The sequence below is a fragment of the Liolophura sinensis genome, chromosome 5 (assembly GCF_032854445.1).
Source record: "Liolophura sinensis isolate JHLJ2023 chromosome 5, CUHK_Ljap_v2, whole genome shotgun sequence".
NCBI lineage: Eukaryota > Metazoa > Mollusca > Polyplacophora > Chitonida > Chitonidae > Liolophura > Liolophura sinensis.
The window spans coordinates 1,448,886-1,469,105 of NC_088299.1; the positions used below are offsets into that span (position 1 = coordinate 1,448,886).

The following is a 20,220-nucleotide window of genomic DNA, read 5'->3' on the forward strand; positions in this document are numbered from 1 at the left end:
GAAAAACTTAATAAAGATACACCTAACTCCAGAATTTACAGTCCGTAAATAAATGGGAAAAAATACTCTTCATTCAGAAGACATGGGAAATATCCCATATATTTTCAGGAGCATTCAATCTTGTACAACAGAAGCAAAACTGACAAGTTTTCAACACAAGCTTCTCCATCGCATCATCTGTATAAACTCGTAACTTTCACGAACAGGAAAGAAAGATTCTGATACATGTAGTTTTCGCAGGACGGAAAGAGAAACCATTGAGCATCTAGCACCATTGTCTAGCGGTAAAATCTTCCTGGGAAGAGTTGCACACTAGGTTAAACAATACGGCAGGACTACCAAAAAATTAATAAATTCAATAATAATAACAGAACGGGACCGTCAAACTGTCTTCTAAGGGCTGACCAGGTATTTATGTATGCATACGTGTTCATGTTATCTCCTTGTAAATATGTATGCCGTAAGATATATGATGTATAAATGTAACATGTCTATGGACGATGTGCATTTGTAGCAACTCATGTAATAAATAAAAAAGGAGGGTTATAGAACTATTTTATAGACATTTTGAATTAAAAATAAATGTTGACCAAACCAGAGCATTTTGATGGGCTTTTTATGAGCGTTTCACAAAATAAGTTATGCAAAGAGATAAAACTTTATTGGTGCAATGAATTTACAATACTTTTTATTAATTTAATTTTTCCACAAATTAAAATGTGAAGTATTACTCAACTCTTAGACATACAATTTGATATCCTGCAATCATTAGATCAAGGCAAAAGGGTATACTTCCTCTTCTTTGATATTTCCAAAGCTTTTGACAGAGACAGGCATCGAGGCTTACTGTCAAGGGTACAGTCCTTTGGAATATCTCGTAGTCTCTTCCACTGGTTTGAAGACAACGTGTCCGATAGAAACCAGCCAATAACCAATGGAAAACAATCTGTGTAGCGAGAGTTGCATGCTGGTGTGCCACGGGACTCAGTCTTCGGTCCCTGTTATTTTCAGTGTATTTTAACGACCAAGGGATACTATTAATAACATAGGGCCTTAGAAGGCGGCAAGAGCATGTATTTACGTGACATCCAATCAGCTATTCAACAATAACACAAGTTAAATCTTCAACATGATTTACACCTGACTGAAGAATGGTAGAAGAGATGGTTTGTCGATTTCAACACTGATAAGACAAAAACTCCACTTGTGTCCCCACACAGAGATACTTATAATGTTTTTGTTGACTTCAGATCTACTGCAGTAAATACCTTGCCTACACATAAAGACGTAGGTGGGTGTTGACTTTTCTAATGATGGCTCTTGGAATGCGTACATTGAAAATATATTAGAACTACAGCCGCTAAAAATTCAGCAATATTTCGTGTTCTAAAATACAAATTAGATCGGAAAAGTTTAGAGACTACATGTACGTATAAATCATTTGTAAAACCTAGCATGGTGACGTTGCTTGGAACAATTTGACAGAAACTCTATAGCCTCCAGACTCGAACACATCCAGAAAGATTGTCTTAGAACACTATCAGCTGTCACGAGAGGCGCTACTTCTGACTTGCTATATATATATATATATATATATATATATATATATATATATATATATATATATATATATATATATATATATATATATATATATATATATATATATATATATATATATATGGAGACTGAACTATAATGAAATATGTTGCAATGGAAAACACACAGACTGAAATTATTCCACAAGATTTACCTCGACATGTCTATTGAAAGATCACACCATCGCTTGCCCCAAGTAGCACCTGAGAGAACCATTAACTATCGAACTGAATTCCTGCATGCGACAGCGTGGGGCTTGAATCCCTTGGCGCTTATTATAAGAGTTATATACAATAGTCGTTCCACAAGAAGATAATCACCTTCTTTAAAATATCCTAACCATCTCCGTGATTTTACTGTGGTACGAGACCTGAAAATCTCTGAACTCTGTCGCATGAGGAATAGCTGCAAACTACTGAGGCCGGGTCCCTTTGCATTGCTTTAATGTGATTGCATGATAAATGTTCCGATAACACAGCATGTTGAGTATTTCTAGACCAGTGAAGTCTAAAAAAACTGCAGTTAACATCAATGCATATTTTTACCAAATTTTGCTCAACCCATGGTGCTTGGCACGTGTAATTTGGTATTATTTAAGCATTTACACGAACAGTTAGAATGAAACCCCGAATGAGGTAAAACTGACAAAAGGACGTATTTTACCAGTGTGACCAGTTGCCAGCTATAACACTATCGTCGCTGCTCTGGTTTTACCCTCTATGATGTACGTCTATCACACTGTCGTTGCTGCTCTGGTTTTACTCTCCATGTTGTACGTCTATCACACTGTCTTCGCTGCTCTGGTTTTACTCTCTATGTTGTACGTCTATAATTATATTCTTAACCATCTAACAGTTAAACCAAAATGTTTATGTGGTGCAAGTAATGAAGCTGGCGAACACTATTTTCTGTTCGGCAGTTTATATATTGAACAGAGACAGACGGAATATCTGCGACTGAAAATACGACAGCTGTAAAAGCCACACTTGTGTTGTTCGGGTATGGCAATTTAGATGTTACAACAAATATTGATATTTCCAATTTATGATGTTCACATATTAACGTCAAAACGCTTTAACCGGAACCAGGATTACTTGTATTTATATTAACATGACATTTTTTGTCATATTATTTGAGTGATTGGTACTTTTGTAACATTACTGTATATATATATACCCCCTACGTCGTATATAATAAATATATAAATAGTTGTTACCCATAGGCAAGTGTCTTGGTTGTTTGTATTTTATCTCTCTTTGCAGGCCTATGTACATTTGCATGTATGTATGCTTGTATGTATACGGGTGCGTGGGTGAGCTTTCATTCTATACCTCAACTTTTAATGCCTTTTGATCTAATGAGCAGATGAATGTAATTGTTTGCACACATAAGCTATGGGGAAAAAATCGGTTCTATATTTCTGAAAACCCTATATTTATGAAAACTCAAATTTACGCATTGCTGGAATATTTATTTATTCATTTATTTGATTGGTGTTTTAGGCCGTACTCAAGAATATTTCACATATACGACGGCGGCCAGCATTATGGTGGGAGGAAACCGGGCAGAGCCCGGTGGAAACCCACGATCATCCGAAGGTTGCTGGCAGACCTTCCCACGTACGGCCGGAGAGGAAGCCAGCATGAACTGGACTTGAACTCACAGCGACCGCATTGGGGAGAGGCTCATGGGTCGTTACGCTGCGCTAGGGCGCTAACCGACTGAGCCACGGAGGCCCCCACATTGCTGGAATTAGCCGACTGAGTGTTACAATTTGGCTGAGTATGACTATATTCCTTGAAGAATGCCAGTGGTTGATGGAATACGGCTGATTATTAACCGCAATGGCTCGATCCAGATCAAGGGTTTGGTCAGCATGGAGTGGCTTTAATATTTCCAACCACTCTCCAGGGTATGTATATACGAGGTTGTGGTGACGGCTGGCCTAGGCGACAGGGCACTCTTACAACAGGCTCTATACACCTGCTTGGTATCAGCCGAGTTTCACAATGCTTGTCAGTCGTGGATTCTATCAGATTCACACGTCGGAAGAGGCCAGTGATATTCTTTACCGTCAACCAGTGGCCGGTCACAGGGCGCAGCCGTAGGAACAGGCGTTGGATGACCGCTGCTTATTTTGTTAACTGCCAGGCTGTCGATATATAACTGACACCGTCGGGCAGAGGTTCACTGCAAAGCAATCTGCGGACGGCGAAACAGCGGCACTGGCTACGTCTTGGAAATCTGACTGGCGAGGAATAGACGATATTTTACCCGAAGGTAAGTGGCTACACCTTGAACGAGAAAGTATTATTACTACTTGCTATATACGAGTGTACGTTGTCGGTTTGTGTATGTGGGACATGCTGGATGTGGCCTCTCTAGTTAGCACTAGAGAGGTCGAGGTGGTTAGGGTGTAAGCACGGCGCAATGCCCAAGTACTGAGTTCAAGTCCAGCTCATGCCGGCTTATTCTCCGGCAGAAATATTCTTGAATACGATGTAAAATAAATACATAAAGTATCCTGTTGTCTTTAAAATCTCTTTGGAACTTTACATACAAACATACATGTTTTACAAGCAAATGTGTGTTATTACTATGTATAGGCCTATAAGCCTGGTTACCTCCAATGCCTACGGTACTTCATATAATGGCCGAGTTTGACATGCGTTCAACGAGTAAAATTTCACTTACATTTACAACTCGACCTGTTCCTTATATTTTGGTATGCACTGATGCCCTAGGTCATCTGACTTGTAAAGTCCGATATACTTTGAATTCGAATGTCCGGGCAAAGTACTTTTTCGTTGGGATTTATTATTATTATCTTTTTTTTTTTGCTTTCCTTACCTTCAAATATAAGAGTACTTTAGTCATTGGATTTTGTTTTCCAAAAGCCAAACATGTACATGTATCTTGCCTGAAGTTCGAGCACGAAACATGGCGGACGTCATTTTGACTCTCCGAATCAAAATTTTCAATGACTGGGTTATTGTCAGAGAAGTGTTTCCAGTATAAACTTTGACATCTTTTGAACTGAGACTACTTCTGGGGTCCTGGGTCCATGTATACCAAATATTAGATTGGATTCGAGTGGCACAGGCAAGAGAAATTTTCAGATGGGCTGTACATACTGTAAGTTATCCTCTCCGGCCGTACGTGGGAAGGTCTGCAACCTGCGTGGGACAGCAAACTGCGGATGGTCGTGGGTTTCCTCCCACCATAATGCTGGCAGCCGTCATATGAAAGATTCTTGAGTACAGCGTAAATCACCAGTCAAATAAATAAATAAATAAATACTGTAAGTTAATACAGAACGACTGGATGGGCCATCGAGTAATGTTGGCATGAAAATGGTGATTAAATTTATTGTGATTCCTTTCCGCTGCGTTGGTAAGAATTAGGCGAAGCTACAGATTTATATTAGGCCTACTGAAACGCAGGACGTGCTTTCCCAGGCAGTCAGGAAATGTCTGAAATACATGATTTCTCTGTTTGTTTGTCTAGTACATAGTAGTAAAGGAACATTTCAAGTAAAAAAAAAACTTCATAAAAGTAAAATTTTAACTCTACCAAAAAGTTCTTTCCATCACCTACTTTGCACTATTTTCAAATCTCAGCCAAAGGCCTCTTCACGTAAAAATCAAAAATCCAAGAGCTACGAATTTTGGAAAAGGTCATGAAGTAAACACCTGCAATATTTTCATGTCAGTGGATTAATTCGCCTAGGAGAAGTATCATTTTAAAGGTTTTTATGAAAATCCAATATGACTGCCAAGTAACGTGACCGAATCATCACAGATGACTGCTTAACTCACTGCCCTAAAACATACCTAAGTTTTAAGAATTTCTGACTGACCGTTTTCTTTAAAAACATGACGACACAGATTTGTCGAGAATAAGCCGAGAGGCTTGGACCTTTAATTATATCGGGGATATTGTTACCAACATTGATTTTGCTTCCAACAACTTACTCAAATATCCATATCTCAAACATGCTATTTTAAAGTCAAAAAAAAAAAACGCCATAGATTCTACAGATTCGCCGCAGCTTTAGATGACCATCTCAGTAAAACTTCCTTTGAAACGTATAGATCCAGATATGTATCGGTTACAAGAGATTAAATTAAACTGATTGCTGCACAAATTAATGTAAGTATAGATTTGAAAAGGTCAGAATATGTACATGTAAGAGTCAGAATGGCATCTCTTCAAATCCCCATGAATATCTGTTTAATAGGTTTACAGATAGAGTATAGACAAAAATCATCATAGATATGCTAAAATGAATGGGGGGGGGCCTCCTTGGCTCAGTCGGTTAGCGCGCTAGCGCAGCGTAATCACCCAGGAGCCTCTCACCAATGCGGTCGCTGTGAGTTCAAGTCCAGCTCATGCTGGCTTCCTCTCCGGCCGTAAGTGGGAAGGTCTGCCAGCAACCTGCTGATGGTCGTGGGTTTCCCCCGGGCTCTGCCCGGTTTCCACCCACCATAATGCTGGCCGCCGTCGTATAAGTGAAATATTCTTGAGTACGGCGTAAAACACCAATCAAATAAATAAATAAAAAAAATGAATGTTGGTGGTTTTTGGATATATTTTTCCGGTATACACTCACGATTTTGTTGTTTTATTTCACATTAAGAATATGTACGTTTTGTCTGTTTTCCTCAATACAGATGCATCAATGTATCCTGCACATGGTCAACATGACTCTGTTAGCATTATTGGCTCTGTTCGTGCTAACGGGACACGGCGCTTCCCTTCCCTCAAATGCAGGTAAGGACACCTTCCAGAAACTACGAAAGCCGGGTGCGTCGACTCGCGCTTTCTTACTTTTGGCCTTATAGATATAAGGTTGAAACTACGGAAACACGACAAGGCGATGGTCGAAATTCCAAACTGAGAAGGTGGAAAACACTTTCGAGTTTTCATCTCGCATATTCTTGCTTTCACCTTTCACCGCTTTCTACCATCGCCCTTTCGTGTATTCGAAACTGAGCTCGAAAGTAAGAAGAGCCAAGCCAATCTATTTACAGATTTACCGTAGTTGAATGTCTTCGACTGAAATGTTTTCTTCTTTTTATACATGTTAAATTTATTTTCAAAGAAGCTTTTTAAATTCGACACCCATTCCATGTGATAAGTGGTTCTGACAGCCTTTACCATAAACAGCACAAATATTGAATAGACGTGTATCACAAACATGTGTTTGTGTGCCATTATTATCTAATGGGTGGCAGGGTACTCATCAGTGCGGAGGCAAATCTTTTGCATGTGTAACCTGTAACATGCATGCGCTACAAATTCTGTACACTCAGTGCATGGCACGGGCACTGAAACTCAGTGTTTGACATTAAAACTGCTAAATGCATGTTTTTATTTGAAATGTTTTAAGTTGACTGGACTGCGACAGCTGAACTTCTTATCTAAACTTAAAGGTGGAGAAAACATAGAAAGTATATAAGTTCAGATGAACAAGTGCGAAAAGTTAGTCATAAACGTGGTCTGTTTTCGATTTTTCTTTCAAGAGAAAAAAAATACTATAAATTAATTTTCATATGGTGGGTATTTGGGATCACTTTTTGGTATATATAAACTTTGTGTAGTAATGTTATGAATTAAGATGTAACACGTGTTTAATAAATATAATTGCGCTTGAATTTGGTCATTTCAGCTGACAAATGTGTTCAACCTTTATTTTGATCATATTTATATCTTTAATATATACATAAATATTATTATAATTCAGATTAAATACATGTGTTTGGATATATACAATAAATTTACTTTAAAATGAACTTATTAGAAATGCATCACATCCTTATTTAGAACATCATTATGTCATGACGATAAATACCAAAAGGTGGCCCCAAATAGGCTACCCACCACATAAAAATATTTTTAAATACTCTTTTCCTGAATACCCCTGAAAAAAGAAGTCCAAAAAAATATTAAAGACCATATTTGCAAATTAAGTTTTGACGCTCTTTCATGTGAAATCGGTATCATTTTAATGTCATATATAATGGCATATATATATACATGTATATAGGGATCGGCATCTCTACATTGTGTGTTGCGCAAGAAACTTACGCCAATTTACAGTCATGCCAACATATATGTATGCTTAGGGTTTTACGTCGTACTTAACAACATCTCAGTCATATGACAATGATCATGTCAAAATGCGTTACTGGAAAAATGAACGGTGTCAGCAAAAACCGCCAGAACCTTTAAAACCGCCACATTCCTCAGGTCTGAATATAGCGTATATATTTCCCAGGTTATTGAACAAAAAACAGACTTCAGTTAAGCCGACGGAGATATTCTCCAAATGACATCACGTATATATGGTCTGGGACAAAGGAGTTAAACTTAATTATCAATATCTCACGAACCATTCAGTTTATCTTGATGAGAAAAAAATCAATTTACGCGTAATTAGGTTCTGTATTCAGTTGTCACTGACCACAGCGACGCAAGGCCTTGGCTGACTTTATATTAGCAAATATCTGCTAATAATGTTAACAAAACTGACGCTTAAGGTGCTAATAATTGTCATAATTGAGGCTGAAAATGGCCAAGTGAGTCTTGAACCACCATGTGGCTGTCAGACTGAATGGGTGCAAGGGGGCCATTGAGAGATAGTTGTATGCCTTTCATCAAACGAACTGAATGGATCCAGGCGTAGTCACGAGGATACATAAAATTCTTCAGATACCTATTCTTTCGACAGCTAATTGAGGTCCACGTAATTCACCGGGGCATTTTCAGCCAATCATTTATCGCCCCTGGTGGAATCAAGGTGGAATCTAATTGGACCATGAATCATGCATATTTATGAAGGAAATGTCTTCAGGGCTTTGAATGGATCAGTAAATCAAGACGGATGATGTTCGAGTGAATGAGTCCTTGGGGTTTAACGTCGTGCTCAACACTTTTTCAGTCTTATGACGACGAAGGAATCTTTAGGGTGTATGTAATATATCTCCTTGTTGCAGGACGGATTTCCACCGCTCTTTTATCTAGTGCTGCTTCACTGAGACGACTTACCGCAGGCAAGTAAAGTGCCTCGCCCAAGCCATTATACTGATACGGGTCAACCAGTTGTTGCACTATCCCCTTCATGCTGAACGCCATGAAGTCTTAGTCTTAGGTGTGACTCAACCTAGGATTGGTCCTGGATCTACCGCTCCCGAAGCGAAGATGATGTTCGACATCGTTAGCTTAATTAAACAAAGGTGCAGTCTTCTACAATCTTGTTTGATTTGTAGTAATAAACGTCATTCTTGTCAGATGTCTGTCACTTCTATTTCTGTCGGTTTTCCTTGCATTTTAATGTCACGCCCGGCCTAAGCATATCACTAACAAATAGCATACATTTTTTAGACTTGAATCTGAGCGTGAAGTTCGACGATTGTATATGTAACACTCGTAAACCATGAAGAGATGTTTCAAATGGATAATCGCATTTAAGGCACCGTTATTCCAGTGGGAAACCTTTCTGGCAAGGTGCGGCATTAATGTTAAATCAGGGCTTACATCTTGAGGCTCAGCATTTCAAAATCAACCATTATTAGCCTTATTACTGTCGCGGGTGGGAGTCACATATCTAGATGTCCCCGAGAGACGATGAAATCATGATTTATTGACGACTCCAAGAAAACGGATCTCTGTCTGCAAGACAATGTAAATCGCTGATATCTTTGACTGTATACAACTCGCCCACACCTTTACATTCCATGTTACAGAATTAGGGCCTACTCAGGACTCTCCCCGCTAACCCAAATCAGGTTTCTTCATGATGTATATTCAATTTGGCCTTCAGGCTCATGTATGCAGTTTGTGCATGTTCATCGATTAGATATCACATTTACTCTCGCTCTCTTCACCTCTTCATGAGGTGGTTAGCTTGCCGGCGAGGTGTAATGAACTAGGAGCCTCACACCCATGCGGTCGCTGTGAGTTCAAGTCCAGCTCTTTCTGGCTTCGTTCGGCCTTACCTCGGAGGGCTTGTCAGTAGATAGCGAATGGTCGTGGGTTTCCCCCAGGCTCTGTCCGGTTTCCTTCCACCATAATGCTGGCCGCTGGCCATAATACGGCGTAAAAACACGTATCAAATAAACAATAAATAAATTTTTTGCACGTAAATTGTCACTGTCCACTGTTACTCCAAAATCTTGGAATAGGATTATATACACAATCCAGTCACGAAATGAATCTTTTTGTAAAGGACCTGGTAAGGTAAGTCAGAGAATCGGACCCAGAGAGGTGCGATGAGAAAGTGCCCAGCCCAATTCTGTAAATTTTCAAATGAGAAGTATATCACTTTGGCAAAGCACTCATGAAACTTAAAAGAAGGTAAATTTGGAAACACAGATTTTTTAACAAAAGATTTGATTTTGTATTTGTTACAAAATTCCATGTAAAATTTTTTAAATGAAATGTTTTTTTTTTCTTTTTTTTCAGTTGAGAAGCGGTCTCGTTACCACATCATACCGTACCAGTGTGACCAATATTCAATGGGCTGCCATAATGGCGGCAAACTCTGGAAGATCAAACGAGATGCATCGGGAAGTATGATATGTTTCTGTATTTGCCCTCGCCTTTGGACTGGTCCTGGATGCAGAGATCCCGATTTTTAACACCAGTCATGCACCGCCTGGGTCCTTTCCCGCGTGCGGGTCGCTGTGACGTCACTGCCGCTAGTAATCGCTGCTTCGCCGTGGCATCAAGGTCCAGGTTTTCTCTTGCCTCTACACTGAAGATCTGTATTAATTTATCGTAAATACCACTTTATCTTGTATAATGTTTGTGCGCATTGTGATTAAATATATACGTAAGTTTCAGCACGATAAGGGGTTGGAATTCTTATGATATGTCATTAGAAAGTTAATAATATAGGCCTAAAGAGCCATTTTGTGATCATAAGCCTTGAATGCACGAAAATGAACATCACTTAACCTCTAAATAGATACTCAAACTATCTGGAATGCTGACAATTATACAAATCCATTGGGTACACAATCACTGACAGCTATTCAAAAGTAGACATTTTCCTATGCTAAAACCTAGTATAGGTTTTCACCCACGCCGTCTGTTACTAAGGCGATCACGTGGTCTCTTACAGAATAAGAATTTCTCGTAACCCTAAAATACGCTTGTCACATTTCTAGCATCTTGAAACAGCAAGCATTCGATTAATCCACGTTCATTTTCATATATTGTGTTCTTTTCCACGTCCCAAAGGAATTAGTAACTCGAGGACAAATGTCAGTACGCTGACAAAAACTAATCTGTTATACTGACAAAGAAATAAGTTTTCTGAGCAAAGGCAGAACAAATAATGTTGCTACGAAGTATGTATGTATACTTGGGGTTTAACGTCGTACTTTTAATCATATGACGACGAAGAGTCATTAGGTGTGTGTCTTCTTGTGTCCGGGAGAGTCCATGCCGCCTAAGTGCTGCCACTGAAGTATCGTGCACGAGACATGACACCCCATCAGGTCAGATTATGCTGACACCGGGCCAACCAGTCTTGTTTCCTTGCTCTAACGTTCATGAACTCGGGATTTAGATATTGAATTGCTGACATGACAGTTTAAATGAGAATGCAAATCCTGGAGAGCCGGGCATTGCTCAGTTGGTACCATGCATAGATCTTTTCAAGTGGAACACGGGGCGCAAATTCAGTCAACGCCCTAGACAAGGAATTACCTCATCGCATTACCACCGCTCTCATTCGTGGGACAATGAACGGCCTTTTCTCTAAGATCGTATCCATTCGAAGGTCAGTAGTGTTCCACCAGATTGCATGAAGTGTAAGTTAGTACGTCTCAAATGGGATAGTTTGTCGGTATCTTACCGATCAACAATCAGATAAAATAATGAGGATTGTGGTTTTCACCTCTTTAACATTACGTTAACTGTACCAGTTAACGATTGGCCTGGTTTGTGGTTCTATGCACGCAGCCAGATCTACAGACAGCGACAATTTGGATAAGGTCTTTCGTAAATTATAGCTGTTTGAGATGATATCTGGTTCTGAGCGAAGTTCTCATGCAGGGAGCCACCATAAGCGAAATATTCTTCGGTGGTGCGTAAAATACCATTCAAATGAATAAATAAATCAAATGCAGGGAAATATGTAAAAATGATAGGCCCCTACTGTGCCACACCTAACTCATGACCGGCGGTGACGACTATTAGAGCGCAGTGTGTCGCTTTCATTTCATCCATTACTTGTTTTTTACACACCAGCCTTCTGTTTGATTGTCAAGGTCAGTAGCCCATAAGTATGGAGAAGCTAGTCTTGGCGGGCCGTGTCTGGATATGACTGAACCGTGAGTCGGTGGATTACTTATTCATGAGAGAACAGAAAAGTATGGTACATGCTAATGAATTAAATCAGTATCCGCATCAGTGTACCATGCCAGTTCAAAAGTTGTCTTTAATCAAAATATATATCTCAGTTGTGCTTTGATCGCAACAGTTCGTGTCTTCTTCACCACAATCAATACACAGCCCTGTACAGAACTGTATTCATTGTAAAATTTTAAAAATATATTTAGAGTTAATGCATTTGATGCAGTATACTTAACGCAAGCACTCTTGGACTAATATAACCGTTACTTGTGCACACATACAGGATCTAGCAAATGCTACAAGGCGAGATACGCATACAAGCCACATGCAGAAGTCTTCGGTATATTACTATACGAGTCGGGATAATTCACCGTGTCAAAATGTCACAAATAATTATTTTTGTCAACGTTACACATACAGGGAAAAGAAAGGTCAACAACCCGACCATCTCGGAGGGATGCAAACTAGAATCCCCTATTTAAAAAAATGAATTAAAAAACTTACGAGTAACAAAACAACTATCCTTGGCTTCCCTGACGATGGTTTGGCATAACCGCTGTTTATACCACGATGTGACAAGCTGACAGTTCTTGAAGTTCCACTGATATTGCGAAAACGTAATAATTCTAAATTAATGTCGTCACCCAGTAGGACATTCTATAAGCCACACATAGGAATTGGATTTTATTGAATGACATATAGCATCAGGCTGGCACCAAACATGAAATATGTATATTGAAATTCAGGGAGATATGAGGTGGGGGAACCTACCTTTATTGGGAATGTTCAGGCAGTAGGCCTAATCACATAAATAAATAAATATAAATATAATCGCTTTAAGTCATCAACAAGTGTAACTTTCGGCTTTAGGTCTTCATGGCGGAGTGCCATTTCGGCTTTAAGCCTTCATGGCGGGGCTCCATTTCGGCTTTAGGCCTTCATGGCGGGGCTCCATTTCGGCTTAGGCCTTCATGCATGGCGAGACCTCACTTCGGCTTTAGGCCTTTATGGCGGGGCCCTATTTCGGCTTAAGGCCTTCATGGCGGGGCGCCATTTCGGCTACATAACGGCTAAACCGGATGTGAACAAGACACACGCCACATCACCATGCCAGAAGCGAAGCATGGCCTTTTTGAAATCTGCCGTTGTTTTATTTTATTGACTCTTCAGAGAATCTGTATAAGCATATGAGCCTGTGCGCCAGTATGATTATGAACTATAAAATCTTTAGCATTCGTCATCTTTGAAAATGGCATAAACTGGCTAATCCATACGGCCATTGTTAATAACCGCACAGAAGTCCATAAATCTGCATTCTCGATATGTGAGACATTGCTGGTAAAACTCCAGATACAGCATGAAAATTTATTTATTTAATTGATTGTTGTTTTACGCCGTGTTCAAGAATATTTCACGTATACCACAACGGCCAGCATTATGGTGGGAGGAAACCTGGAGAAACCCACGACCATCCGCAGGTTGCTAGCAGACCTTCCGACGTACGGCATGAACATAGCAATTTCACCCACTACTATGTAAGTTATACCAGAGTGTTGCCTGGGTGTACGGCCTGACATTTCGTGAGATATAAAGGATTTATCACAATGAAAAACATTATAAAAAATTGAAAACTTTTCTTGAATTAATACCAGTACTTGAGCCAAAGCACGCTCTGTTTTCACGGACGCTTTCCCGCTGTGCGGACCTTGACTGAACAGAAAGAAAATACCCTCCTTGCCTTACGTGAACGACAAGATAGTCATTTTCGATTCAATTTGCAAGGGTGGGCTTTTCATTTGTCTCAAAAAGAAAAGCGAGAACCTTTTACTTATGTTGTTGTCGTAAGTCACTGAATCATTAATTAGAATTCTTTTGAAAGTGAAGGCACGAAAAGTTATTGACCAGTACGTAATTGGTGGAAAAATACCCAACGTGTGACGCTGTATTCTTCGCCTGTTCGGCAAATGTTGTAGCGGACTGGCCAATGGGAAGTTTATAATTTTCTCTTAATTGATATAATACAGTTATACCATCGTGTTGCGTGGGTATACGGTTTGATATTTCCTCGAAAAGAATAAATGAAAATATTCATCTTCGAGACGAAATATCCGTCAGGCCGTGTACCCAAGCAACACGCTGGTGGGCCTATAACGAACTCATCACAATAAAGAGCATTATACAACTTTTCTTTAGTTGCATGCTGGCTTCTTCTCCAGCCCTTAGTGGGAAGGTATGACAGCACCCTGCGGATGGCCGTGGGTTTCCCCCGGGCTCTGCCCGATTTACCCCCACCATAATGCTGGTCGCCATCGTATAAGTGAAATAAATTTGAGTGCGGCGTACTTCATACGCTCACGCGACCAAAGAAGAGCACTGTGTGTGTGTTTTTACTTGGGTGAGCTTAGAGAAAATATTTGCCCTAAGTGAACAGCTAGCTAATCCTTTTCGGCTCAGTTTGCAAGGGTATGTCATTTAATTGTCTGAAGGACGTTGTTACACGAAGTTTTCCACTTCCTTGATAATGAAGGCAAGAAATGTTATTGACTTGTACACTGTCGACCAGCGACCAGCGATGGGCTTGCGCGTGCCTCCTTGCTTGACTTTGTATGTACCCAACGCTCGAGATTGTATTTCTCGCCTATTCGTCGAATGGTATAGCTTATGAAGGCAGACTGACCGATCAGACGCCTAGAGATTTTTCTGACTTGCGATAAACACCTATACACAAGGAAGTAAGCGTATAGAAGTTGTCCTCCTAAGCGACAAGCACAAAGGGTAGAAAAACACAAGGCCAGAAATGAAGTGACACTGTTAATGTAACAGACAAGTTTGGTATATATGCGCGTCGCCAGCCGAACCACGATATCTAACTATGCCATCACGGTCAAAGCAGTTATATATTAGGAAATATATCGCATACAAAGCAGGTCACAATTTCAGACACATTTAATTGCCTTTTTTGGGGGGGGGGGGAACTTCAGAACGGTTGGTCTCGGTGCCGGGCCAGGTTATCATCTTCCCCGTCCTTTTCCTTTAAGGACAAGCTCATTTATCTGCTGTATTTGATCTTGCTAATACTATGGTAATATAAACCTTTGAGTTTAGAGCTGCGTTCCTGGACAGCAACCTTTCAAAAGCACCATAGAAAGGCATGCGATATTAATACAAACCACATATGTTCCGATTGCCATCAGCATTATATGAATTTGGGGACAACATCGGGTGTTCATTTCTATCGGCGAAATTTTCATTATTATTATCATTTTTTTTTTTTGGCTGAATTTGATCGCCAGTATACCGGAACAATGAACAATTAATACGATGGCTTATTAGTACTGTGCAATTTCATTTGAAGTTTTGAGATGTTTTCTATATGACTTAATTGCTAGTTAAGCGACTTATCAACCTGTTAATCAAGTAAAGTTAATCAATCGGTTTACAGGGTTTTTTTTGCGTAGAAAACTCTTTTTCACATCGGATTAATTGTTTTTTCACATAGGAAATCATATTTGCGAGGAAATTATTTTTTCATAGCAACAACATTTGTACCGTCGTTAAGAAATATTTACCGCGGTGTGAATTATTTTCATTGCAGTTGAAATATTTCCGGCGAAGTGATTAACACCGTGGGAATTTGCGTAATGTTGGAAGCCTTATTTTTGTCCAATACCTCCATTTTTCTGTCAAGAAAAGTCACATGTAAAAGTGTATAGATAACATTGGCATAATCTGCCAAATGCATATAAAGTCATCACGGCTTCCATCCATCCTGGCTTCCATCCATGTGCATGGTGATCACAATGCAAGACAACGGATGTTACATTTTTTTTATATGTAAATTCATAATGAGGTAACCAGGCTTCTTTCCAAACTGGGCAATTTCGATCAAATTCCTGTTTCCATGGCAAGAGAGTAACAACAGTCCGTTTTAACCACGTGAACACAATAAAATTCAAGCGTTTTCTTACAGGAAATCCATTTTTGGTAGCGTGTGTTTACATTTCTACGCATCACAATCGTGTCTGAAAATACATTAAAAGAATCGGTTACTCTTTCCTGTATTCTTATTAATATGGTTGGTGAACATGTTATACGCTGCATAGCTTGTCTCTGTGTGGGTGGGGTGAGTGAGAGAGTGTGAGTGAGTGCTTGGGGTTTAACGTCGTACTCAACCATGAGAGAGAGAGAGAGAGAGAGAGAGAGAGAGAGAGAGAGAGAGTGAGAGAGAGAGAGAGAGAGAGAGAGAGAGACAGAGAGAGAGAGAGAGAGAGAGAGAGACGAGCAAATTCCAGTCCATCATGGACAGTAAAGTCACGGACCTATAAGATTTACTCTGAAAGGCATGTCATGGAAAGCATCAGACAAACTGTCGTAACTGATGATTTACTTATACAATAAAATAAATGTAAGCAATTCTGCAAAATTGATCTGCTATATAGGGGGCCTACCCTGATTCTGAGGACAAGGAGACGGCTTTCAGGCTAGGTTGGCAGAAATGGTTCCAACAGGGAGTGATGAAAATTGTTCTATGTAGAGTAATTTTACTAACCTCGCACAAATCTTTGTTACTTATGCTTATATTGTTGATGTGCTCTCTTCATTTATGTTTTCATAAACTGTGCATGAAAGATTCATTGGACTGGAGATGAGATCAAAAAGAAGATACGCTTCAAGTCTCTATGGCCGTGTTCGAAAGTTCAGTAATCTCAAAATATTGTGAGTGAATTTATAACTGTAACCATGCGCCGGTCGTGAAAATGGTTATTATAGTTTGAATATAAGCCTTTGTTAGTAACGCCGTTTTGGTATTTGCTTTTGCACTATAACGTCGTGGATTTGATTCAGTAAATAATGATCATGGTTGACATTGACCGGGAAACGGTGATTATAAATGTAATTCGTGGTCTCCTGAGCCTCCTGAGTCAATAAACGTATTACTTTTATTTATTTTATTGGTGTTTTACGCCTTACTCAAGAATATTTCACTTATACGACGGCGACCAGCATTATGGTGGAAGAAAACCGGGCAGAGCCCGGGGGAAACCCACGACCATCCACAGGTTGCTGGAAAACCTTCCCACATATGCGTATTACTTTTAAGACAGATGGTTTAAAATGTCAAGTTTATGTATGGCCACGGGGCGGTTGATCAAAAGTGTATTAAATGTTAAGCCAGGCTTAGATCTTAATACCAGTCTTTGCCCAAACAAAACTTTTGTCCAGACTAAAGCCAATGCCTGGCTGAACTAGACAAAGGGACGGAATTCCGAAGGAAAGACGTTTCTTGGGTCAACAAGTACCAAAGTTGTCCTTCATCAGAGAGGTAAGGTTTTTATTGTTCACCATACTTTCTACCATAGCGCAGATATGTATCTCAGTTACGCTTCTATTTTTACTGTTCATATAAACACAGTTGTGACATTAGAACTACTTTATGTTTATGCTTACCCTAGCTGTATCAACAGAAGCTTCAGCAGCGAAGTTTTATGACGTAAGGATCTAATATGGTAAGGCGGGGAAGGCGGCCCCAGTGCTAGAAACTGTGGACTTCAAGAAACGAAACTGACTTTTTTCCCGGATATATACGGCAAGCTTGATTATAAAGCTGTAAACATGCACTGAACCAAGATTATGTGCGTTTATATAGCGATGTGTAGGTCATACAATCCAACTTAGAATTGGGAGCAACGCTAACAAAGAGGTCGTGAGACATATGAAAGCTAAACTTCAGCCCAACAGAGTACTGAAATCGTGAATTTTGTCATTTACGGTAATTAATATGCACATAGAGCATCAGCGATGGAACGTGCCTGTGTGCTTTATGTGCATGTAAAACTTTAAGTCACTACAAATTGCTGTACTCTTTTAGATGCCACCGCTAACATTTCGGTTGACATTGATTCTAATACACAATACGCTAAGTTAGGGATTTGGTAATTTACGGTATTTAATATGTATACATCGAATCAACGATGGAATATCCCCCTCGTGTTCTTCATGCGTACAAACCCTAGGCTCAGTACATGCAGTACTTTTTAATATACCATCCCTAACATTTTATTCAACATTGCTTTCCCTGTTATTGAACGCCTACGCTGACGCTCAGGATACGACATAAGCCACGCCTGTATATTGTACAGCCCAGATTGAAATGGTGTGTCCTCCAATATATCTGGCTATATTAGACACTGCACAGTTGGGAAAATCACTGTACCACAAATGTAACTCACTGAAAAAATTCTTCACCACACCGTTGAACACCAATTAAATGAATACACTATAAAATAAGTGTAACTTTCAACCTTATACATGTCACTTTCCCTACACACACTTAACATTAAAATTAATGATAGGGCACGACTTGTGCTCTGAAGCAGGATTCACGTATGCTCTGAGGCAGGATTCACGTATGCTTTCGGTATAGTTGCTACATGTTGTGCACTAGCATATACCTTAACAATTATCGATCCTAATTCATGACAACACCTATTTTATACCAGCTGGCCTACATCTTCACTCACGCAAAGAAAGAAAAAAAGAACAAATAGGATTCGAACTCTTTCTCCTCGTGCTACCTGTACCTGTTCTCCGCAGTGACTTCATTTTTTTCTTTCAGGACATACAATGATTACTGCATCGTTTACACGTGAAAAAGGAGAAAAGGACTAGTTGCAAACTAGCAGTACATTATATTAACAGAGCAACAACAGGTTCCAGTATTACCCTCAAATTATCGCGGTCACTTATGTTGACAAAATGATTAAACTTGACATTTCGTCATATCCCGCCGGTGTGTAAAATACAGATGCGCCATTTTCACTTCTTGCTATACCAAAGCTTTGAAGAGAGAAACAATGTCAATGTGTTTCCCGTGGTATGTAAGTATATTACGGCTCACTATGAAGGATTCCATAAAGACTTGGGCAGAAATACGGATTCTATAAATTTGCCAAAGTGTAATAAAAATGATCAAATTATAAAGTTTATGTTTTACATACGAAGACAAATATTAACCAAAACCAAACTTTGTCAGCAAGCAGAACTCCATACGTGAAAGTTTCAGTGGAAATATTTTTCTGGTTTAACGTCTTTTATACACAATGCCTTATTTGAACCAAAATAAAATGACCATTTTGATTGGGAGTGAATTCTTGGCGGGTTATTGCTCAACTCTTCTAATGCCATATGACTTTGATAGTCGCTTGTTTACTTACTTAACAACTGGTACAAACTAACATCATCGTACGTTATTGACAACTAACACCAAACTCAGTGAATGTCATCCACGTTGCACAACTGCCAACTGTCACGGAATGTCAGTCATATGAGAAGTGCTTCCATTTACAAGTGCTGGCAATGTCACGCACGTGAATATTTGTGCTGGCACCCACTTGACAAGGGCTGGCAATATCACTGCCTATAACTGCTTCCAGTGTCACCCAAATGATTAGCAAGTGCTTCCAATGTCTCACACAATTTAAATGCTGGCAATGTCGCACATTTGACAAGAGATGACAATGCCTCACAAATGTACTGGTAATGTAACAGACTAGTAAGTTCTGGCTATGTCACAGACTTGTAAGTGCTGGCAATGTCACACACTTAACAAGTACTGTCACACACAAGTAAATGTGCTGGCAATGTTACACACTAATATTTCTATGGCAATTTAACATACTTGGAAGTACTGACAATGTAAAACACCAGTAAGTTCCCGCCACGTTGACGCTTGTTAGTGCTAGCAATGTCACACAGGACAAATGCTGGCAATATCACACACATGATGAAAACTGATAATACCACACACTTGAAAGTGCAGCCAATATCACACACATGGCAAATGCTGGCAACATGACACACGACAAGTGCAGCCAATATGCCACACTTGGCAAGTGCAGCCAACAGTACATGCTTGACAAGTGCAGCCAATAGCACACACTCTACAATTTCAGCCAATAGCACACACTTGACAAGTGCAGCCAATAGCACACACTTGACAAGTGCTAGCAACATGACAAGTGCAGCCAATATCACACACTTGACAAGTGCAGCCAATATCACACACTTGACAAGTGCAGCCAATAGCACACTCTTGACAAGTGCAGCCAATCGCACACACATGGCATGTGCAGCCAATAGCACACACTTGACAAGTGCTGCCAAGATGACATACTTGACAAGTGCTATTAATATCACACACTTCATGTGGCAGCCAAGATCACTTTACAATGCTTGTCACTCTTCCGCCAAATGCTG

The 20,220-nt window shown here is 39.7% G+C and overlaps 1 long non-coding RNA gene across 1 annotated transcript; it reads left to right on the forward strand.

Moving 5' to 3' along the window:
- The first annotated feature begins 3,807 nt into the window (after window positions 1–3,807).
- On the forward strand, window positions 3,808–10,443 carry LOC135465401 (uncharacterized). The gene is made up of 3 exons (XR_010444042.1): window positions 3,808–3,879; window positions 6,273–6,372; window positions 10,066–10,443. It is a non-coding gene; the product is annotated as an uncharacterized LOC135465401 (long non-coding RNA).
- Window positions 10,444–20,220: the final 9,777 nt, after the last annotated feature.